This window comes from Coffea arabica, chromosome 4c, assembly GCF_036785885.1.
Source record: "Coffea arabica cultivar ET-39 chromosome 4c, Coffea Arabica ET-39 HiFi, whole genome shotgun sequence".
Lineage (NCBI taxonomy): Eukaryota > Viridiplantae > Streptophyta > Magnoliopsida > Gentianales > Rubiaceae > Coffea > Coffea arabica.
In genome coordinates this window covers 18,651,202-18,659,694 of record NC_092316.1, presented here as the reverse complement: position 1 = coordinate 18,659,694, position 8,493 = coordinate 18,651,202, and positions in this window count along the sequence as shown.

Below are 8,493 nucleotides of genomic sequence, written 5' to 3'. Positions count from 1 at the left end.
GCGCAATAGGTCTCAAACAAGCGTTTTAGGAGTCCGCTCCGAGTTCCTCTTGGAGATCTCCTCGGTTGCCTAAGCAAACAATAATTCAAGTACCACTCAATATCGCTACGAATTCTCTAGTTTTCGATGAAGAATGTACGCTAGTGAAATCTAAGAAATTAACGCGGAGACGAGCCTAAGAATTCGTGTAACTCGAGGTTCACAAGTGGGGTTTTAAAATACAAGACAAATCTGATTTCCATCTCTGGATTCAAATGTAAAACAATCAAATGATATTGACAGAAATGAAGAGTTCGAAACCCCTTAGTTTCCTTTAAGTTAGAAAATTCCAGATTTAACAAGTAATCTTTGAAAAATCATATCTTACTCTCTACAAGCCCAAAATTGAAAACCTTGGTACTATTGGAAACCACTTTGAATGTACTAAAAGTTCATAGAATACACTTTTCCATGATTCTAAATGGAAGATAGTCAAAAATGGGCTCAAAGTTACTGTTTTGGTTCATAAGGCAGATTAAAGTTGGTTTTTGACCAACTTTGGAATTTCGGCAAAATTCACTTGTTTGGAACTAGCTTTTGAAATTTTCAACCCTATTAGTGTTGTAATCCAAGAGTATAACAAAATAAACGGAATGAGAAACGGGGTTTTGAGCACCAAGATACGGTAGCTCAAAGTTACTAAAATTCTCTTGTGAAACATGGGTTTTTCAAACTCGAGTCATGAACTTTGGTAATTTATTTGACCCATGAAACGGCCTCAAAATAACACCATAATTAGCAGTATAATACTACCATATAAGGGTTGTTCCTCTACCAAATTTCATGGAAAAATAACTTCGGAAAGGTGGTCAATCAAACACCTAAAATTTCGCAAATACTAAGACAAAACTGCCTTGAACCTTTTGTTTTTCCATTTCAGGCATTTGGTCAAAGGAAAATTCCTCCAAACCTGGTTCATGGTACATTTGGTAAGTGTTTAGCATCAAAATATTCAGTTAGCAAGTCTTTGCCAAACCTTGCATCAAATCTGTCTAAAAATCAGGGTTTTCAAGGACAGAGCAGGTTTCATATTTTGATCACAGATCACTCAAATTAACTCAGAATTTGGCATGGTTTAAGGCGTTGGAAAATACATTCATAGAGCTATAATTTCAAAAAAGAAATCATTCTGAAATTCGGCACACAACTAGCTCGAATTCGAGTCACAAGTTGCAGCCTCAGCATTTTGTTCTTGTAAAGCAGAGAAACAGAACAGCCGACTTAAAATAGTTGTTTTGGCTCACATACATGGAACCCAAATGTACATTTTATATCGACGAAAAGGTTAGAATGTCTAGTTTCAAATGGCGCTGACGGCACTCGATTTCGCCATCGGAGTTCAAAATTATGGCCGAAATACAAAAGCTGGTCAGAGCATTTCGGAAATAGTTCCAGATTTACTAGCTTTGTTAAATCGATTTATTTGACCAACCTAACCTCAATATTTTTCAATAAAACTTTGAACACCATATATTCAACATATCAACATGATATACAAGTCATGAAACCCTCAAAATTTTGCAAAAAGGGGTGCGATTAAAACAGGGCAAATCTGAACATTTTTGAACTATGCATCTTTTGGAGTCTAGACTAGCTAGGTATCATTAATCTACCTATTCAAATACTAAACTAGCATTATATCCATCATCAATCCAAGGGTGGGAGTTCATAGAGCCCACCATCAAAATTTTCCGACATGAAATAAAACAAATAACATGTAATTTTGGCAAATAATTCCACCACAATAAATCTGTCATCGGCTAAACAGAATTTCCAGCAGCTAATTGGTCATAAAACCAACTTTTTACTCGGCTAATACATGATATTAAGTACTCAAATCCGACAAGCAAATACTTGACTAGCTAATCAGATCATCCAAGTCATTGTGGGAATTCATAGAGCCCACTCACCAATTTTCCATTAAAACTCAAAAGAGCCACCATCGGCTAAGCTGGAAAAAAATTGCAGCAGCTATGTTTCAACATTTTTGGTCAATTCATCCAACGGATCAAGTACTTTACAACTGAATATCTTACAAGACTTAAGACACATATATTTCATGCATTAACTTATCTTAACCAATTAACACTTCTAGTTCAGAATTAAATTCAAACAATGGTCATAAACCTCAAAATTTCCAGGTTCAACCTCACGGTAGTTCACAAAATTTTCCAGCGATTGTATGTTTTTATTACTACTTTTTCCTTGGCTAAAACAGAGTATTAAGGTCTCAATTCAACATGTCATCACTTAACTAGTTAATTAACATATCTAGCTCAGGAATTACTTTCGATTAACAACAAAAATCCTCCAAAATTTCCAGAAATTTCCAGCTTCAAACCTCGGTTGTTGTGGCATGAAAACTGATTGCATTGTGATTTTATTTCGGTTTTAACCCAACTAATTAGCCACATGCAAAGCTCAATTATCTCGTTATTAGCTAGTTAGTTATGGTTATAGGCTCAAAGCAACAAGATTAAACCAAATGAAGCTATATTATTCAAGGCAGACTCTCGGTAGAAATTTTTCATCAAAACAGAATTTTCCTAAGCTCCTTAATTCATTATCCAACTTCATAAAATTATCATGCAAGGCCCTAATCAGCTTAACCATCCGAGTTTTAATTAGCTAAACACGGTTTCATGCTCAGATTGTCGAAATTAAGCAGATTACAACTGCATTTTTCATCTCAAACTCACGACAGAAATCATTTTCACTGGATCAGATTTTCTCAAGCTCCTAATTCCTCATCCGGACACTCAATCCAGCATGCGTACATTAATCTTTGTGTTATCAACTTAGCTAATCACAGCTAGCAAAGTAAGAACCGAAATTTCCAGAAACAAGCTGCAATTCCAGCTTCAAACTTTCGACAGCTTTAATTCTTTTCCAAATCAGATTTCTTAAGTCACAATTCCTCATCTAACCTCACAAGCACCACATGCAAGTCCATAGCTGACCTCACTTGCCTATAACCAACTAATTTCAGTTCAGAAGTTACCTCAAATGGAGCTCATACACACGGTTAGCAGCAGAAATAATCCTCCTCCCTTCGGCAGCCCAGAAAATGCAGACCACTAGCTCTCTCTCTCCCTTGCTCTGGGTGGCGGCTGGAATGGAGAAAGTTCAGCCCTTAGTCCCTTCACCAGCTCACGGTTAGAAGACAGAATGAATCGCAAGTCCCTCTCTTCCCCCTCTAGCTTACGGACGGAAAGAAAAGAAACAAGAAGCTCGGCTCTCCCTCACTCTCACTCTCGGCTTGCAGAGTGCAGCTCTCTCTCTCTCTCTCTCTCTCTTGGTCGATGATTACAAGGTGAGGAAATGTTGTTGTGGTTTGGGCTGAGGTAACAATGGAGAGGAAATGGAGATGAATGGCAGATAAGGTGCCGCGGTTTGTAATATGAGATGATGAGGAAGTATTGTGGTGCCGTGGTTTTGGATGTGAAATGGGGTAATGGTATAAGGTGCCGCGGTTTTAGGAGTAGAGGTTTCGTGTATTAAAATCGGTTGCGTATAGAATTGGTGATAGTTGCGGTAATTGAACTTGCGGTCAGAGGTTTTGTTTGGTTTGCATGGAAAGGTAAGGGCATTTTAGTCTTTTCACTTTGCTCCCTAACCTCAACTTAATTTCTCAATTTCAACTTAATTCTAAAAATTATCCACAAGCGTGATTTAAACGTCTAATTATACCCTAATACACCTAAACCATTTGTATCGAATAATTATCGATTAAACTTGAATATTGAGATTCCTAGTAATTCTTATATTATTTAACGATTAAATTAGTTCTTAGAATTCCAATTATTATTTCTCAGGGAATAGAGTTAGTCTAACTCGAAATTTATCGATTTAGTAATGTAAAGTCAAGTGAAATAATAATCAAATCCAAGGATGTCAATTTGCACATAAAAATTATTTTTACGCACTTATTGCGAAAACAAAGAAAGATAAGGATATATTTATCGAATTTTCACGCCTTGAGTATGTTTAGTATATTAGAATCATATTTATCTAAAATTCATTGGTTTTCATTGTAACGCGAAAATTCTTATTAACATTTAACGTTAGCAACTAATTGGAATTAATTATTGAAATTCAAGAAATTTTATATAATTAATCTACTCAGGTAGTATTAATTTTAACATAGAGAAGACTAAGTATTTTAGCATTTTATGTTAAGGCGATAAATTATTCTAACTCCAAAGATTTTAATTTAGTCTAACAAAACCAAGAACTTTCATAACTTAGGAAAATTATATTATTTCTCACATGAAAAGTGTTTTTACGAACTTATTTGGAAACAGGTGAAAGTAATCCTAGAAATTATTAAATAATTAAAGAAAATGCAAATGAAATATGCACAGGTTTATATATATATATTTTTGGGGTCCTCACACGCTGAGCTTCTAGCTCACCCCAAAAATATTTTATTCCCCTCCACAGGGCTCGTGGCGAAGGAAGGACTTGTAGTACTTGTTCACGTGGGTGGATGGCATATATCTTGTACAATTTGGATTTGGAATCATTTTATGTATAGTTGGGAATTGTTTCCGCTTCGCTTATGACATGTAAATACTGGAGATTTACATTGTAACATTTGAGGTTTATTCTTGTAATTCATTTGAGGATTGTAGTGAACGACTGAGTCCCGGCGAGAGTTGCGCAGGCGGCCCGCCGAACCCTGGGGTATGCCCTAGGGGGAGGTGGGGCTGTCACAACTTTGCTGTAGCAGAGTTTTTAAAATATATTTTGAAATATTTTTAGAAAATATTTTGGGATATTTAAGAGTACAAAAGTTTCTAGAATATATTTTGAGATATTTTTTAAAATTTTAAACTAATTTTTAGATTACCTTTTAGAGTACTTTTTAAAAAATTTTATTGTATTTGAAAAACTAATTTTTGAAAAACACCCCAAAAATAGGGGATCCAAACAGAAGGTGTGAGACCCTGATTAGTCCTTAAGGTTGATTAATATGTGATGCTAATTATTTGTGTGGTAAAATTTGGGGTTTTAGGGTTAATTGGAAAACCCTAATTGGGGTTATGATTAAAACTCTAGTTTTTGTGTTAATCGCAAGTTAGAGTTAGTTATGCTAGTGTGTGGTTTAGTATAGGATTCGATCAATTTTATATAGGTTAGGTAAGTTTAAAAGCTAGAAAATCCTAAACTAGTAAAATCTCTAGTGTTATAATTTATTAGAGCCCTAAGTTGGGTTTAAAAACACTTAATATTTCCCATGACAAAACGATTGTTGTTTAATTGCATTTGTGCATGTTAATACATGGTTAAGTATAGATGATTAAGTTAGTGGGGTGATTAGTAGAGAAACTAAGTAAGATTAATGAGTTTGGACTAGATTAAGTTTAAGTCCTATGGAGTAAATTGTAAGGAGTTCAAATGTTCAAGGGCAAGAGTGGAATAAAAGGTAAGTTGAAGTGTAAGGGTTAAAGGAGCAAAATGGGAACTTTTATGTGATTGGGTGTTAAGAAAATATCTTCTCATGTCTTGACTAGGCTTATGACTAAGCTTATATCTAGAAGATACAAGAGAAACTAAGTGATAAAATCACAAAACAACATAGAAAGAAAAAAAGAGAGAGAGGGCCGAAAATTTGGAGAGAAAAGAGAGAAGAGAAATCCCTTTGGTGCATCAACTTTTGTCCATTAAACTTGATCTTGGAGCCTAGAACAACAACCTTGGCACTTGATTGTAGTGGTTTGATCATCTACAGAGCTTCAATTAAAGGTAAATCATCCTCTTTGAAAGTTGGTTTTTGGTGATTAAGTTTTGAAATCATGAAAAGTGATGCTTTTGTTGTAATTGTGCTCTCTTATTGTTCATATGGTGAGTATATGGTGGTTATAGAGTAATTTCATGGGTTAATTTAGTGATAATGTTGCTGAAATTTTGGTTAAGGCTAGGAGAAATTAGGGCTTTTTGGTTTAAGCTTCTCTTAGTCAATTGGGTTGGTGATTAAACTTGATAATGGAACTTTTGGTGTAATTAAGTCATTTGAATGGTAAACTCTTAATAAACTCAGGTTTGTTATGGAACCCTAATGAAAAAGGGAAATTAGTTTGGTTTAGTTAGAACTTGAAAGGTTGGTGTGTACTTGGCTAGCGTTTTGAAGTTAGCAAAGAACCAATGGAATTGGAATCTAGATGGTGGGTAATATTTGGTAATTGGGGGAAGAAATTTCGGACCATTGCTAGGTATTTTAGAATCTGGTATAGGTAGTATTGTTTGGTATGAAATTGGTTAGAAAACTTGTATAAGACTCGTAGCAATGGACCATGTGTTTGCAAAGTTCAAAAACCGGCAAAACTGGAAACATGGCAGCTCACAAATTCGAACATGGGCTCTATTTTTCTTTATGCTGCGTGCTGATTTAGAAGCTACTCAAAACATAAAAGTTATAGTTTCTTAAGTCCTTGACGTGCCTGCAAAATTTCAGGTAAAATGGATCAGTGTAACCTGAGTTATGGCTAAAACAATCTCTCCTGTTTGGAACACTAGATTGTGTTACATTTTCAAATTTGGCCTCTGGCCATGCTCGGTTCGCCTAGATAACGTGCGAATTGGGTGTTGATCCCTTCATAAGAAATGTAGACCTTGGTCTTAGCTTCGAAATGGTATAAAGTGCATCTAAATCCGAGTCCTGTAGCTTCAGTTATGACCAAAACAAGATCGGGTGTCAGAACTGCCTTCGAAGTTGGACAGTTTTGACAGGAACTTTGGACCAATTTTTTCCTATGCTCTGTGCTGATTCAATTTTTGGTCAAAATACAAAAGTTATAGCGTTATAAATGAGCTTTCTAACGCCTTCAGAATTTCTTGATTCCGATCTCTGAGTCGTGAGTTATGGTCTTTCAAACAGGGTCTATTTGGTAACCTAAAATGAAATGGCTGGAACTATTTTGTGCATTTTTGTCCTAGTTCTATTGAGATCTGGCTTGAGGTGTCTTCATGAAAGTTGTAGCCTTCTTCTTAGTTTCGCAATGGTACCTCATGCACTCCGATCCAATAATCGTAGCCTAAAATTTGATCAAAACAGTTCTGGATGCCAAATCTGTCACTTCCGTTTGCCGGCCATTTGCCGTTTCCGTACTTGCATGTGTCAATTTTGCCGTTTTGCTTGGTTTATGCATTCTAGTATGTAAGTCCCAAAGACAACCAAGAGGGGGGGTGAATGGGTTGATTAAAATCTTAACCAAATTTATGCACTTTTTCTTTAATAAAATTTACCTTCTTTTCTAGTAATGATCAACCAAGTAGATTAGAAGACAAGAGCAATATTGATCAGAAAAACAAGTATAGATAAGCAATAAGAATTTTATTAAACAGAAAAGTAAGATAGGAAATCAAACCAAGTGTCTACCAAGCTATCCTCAAGCTTGAAGACCAAACACTAAGAAGAGCAACTTCTCTTTGATGAAAGAAGATCAACTAGATGTACAATGGAGGGAGCACTTCCTCCTTGCCCTAAGCCACACTTAGTCAAGCTAAGAAGTTTTACAAACACTCAGAAAACCCTCAACAAAGCTACACTAAAGATCCTTTCAATCACAAAAGAAATGCTCACCAGAAATTCACACCACTTTTAAAACAAACCTTGCTTTGGAGACTATTTTCTAGCTAAAATATCTCTTGAGATCTTGTAAACAAAGTGTGCAAAAGTCCCTTTTTGGTTCAGACCAATTTGATTTTAAAGGGAACCAGAAATGGGCTTCATCAATGCTTCCAACGGATAGAAGGCAGCTGAAGAGTCAACTAGCCGTTGGGGCTGTCGGACGTCCGACGATCGAATCATCGTCCGAACCAATCGTCCGATGATAGCCAAGTTGAAGTTCGGACGTCCGATACGTCTTGATCGTCCGACACCACAGCGTCCGATCGTAGGCAGAGAGTTGGCAAGTCATCTTGGAATTTTTCGGACGTCCGATGCGGTTGATGAGCGTCCGATGGCAAGCGTCCGATCCTTCCGGACCTCCGATGCTTCCTCACGAGCGTCCGACAGAGCTTCCTTCTTGATGCTCTTTATCCTTTCGGACGTCCGACAGATTCCTTTCGGCCGTCCGACGTGAGTGTCCTGTTTTTGCTTCTTCTTTTGGTTGAATTGCATTTCATGACCTATTCATACCTGATTCTTTGATATGTGAAGACACTTATAATCGAAGAAGGTTAGATACATTTCAAAAATACCAAGAATAGCAAAATCGTCATATTTAAAGGATAGTATCTTTGATCGGAACAAAACAATGACTAAATTCATTCATATTATTCCAATCTTGTTTGCCACATCCAAAGCAACGTAGTCAGGAGATAAACGAACATATGCTTTCTTTGTTCCATCAGACCTGATCAAGGTGTTCACTTTCTTGGTCAATCAAAGTGTTCACTTTCTTGGTTAGTATAAATATTTCAAATTACTTTGTGATCATCAAAACCAAG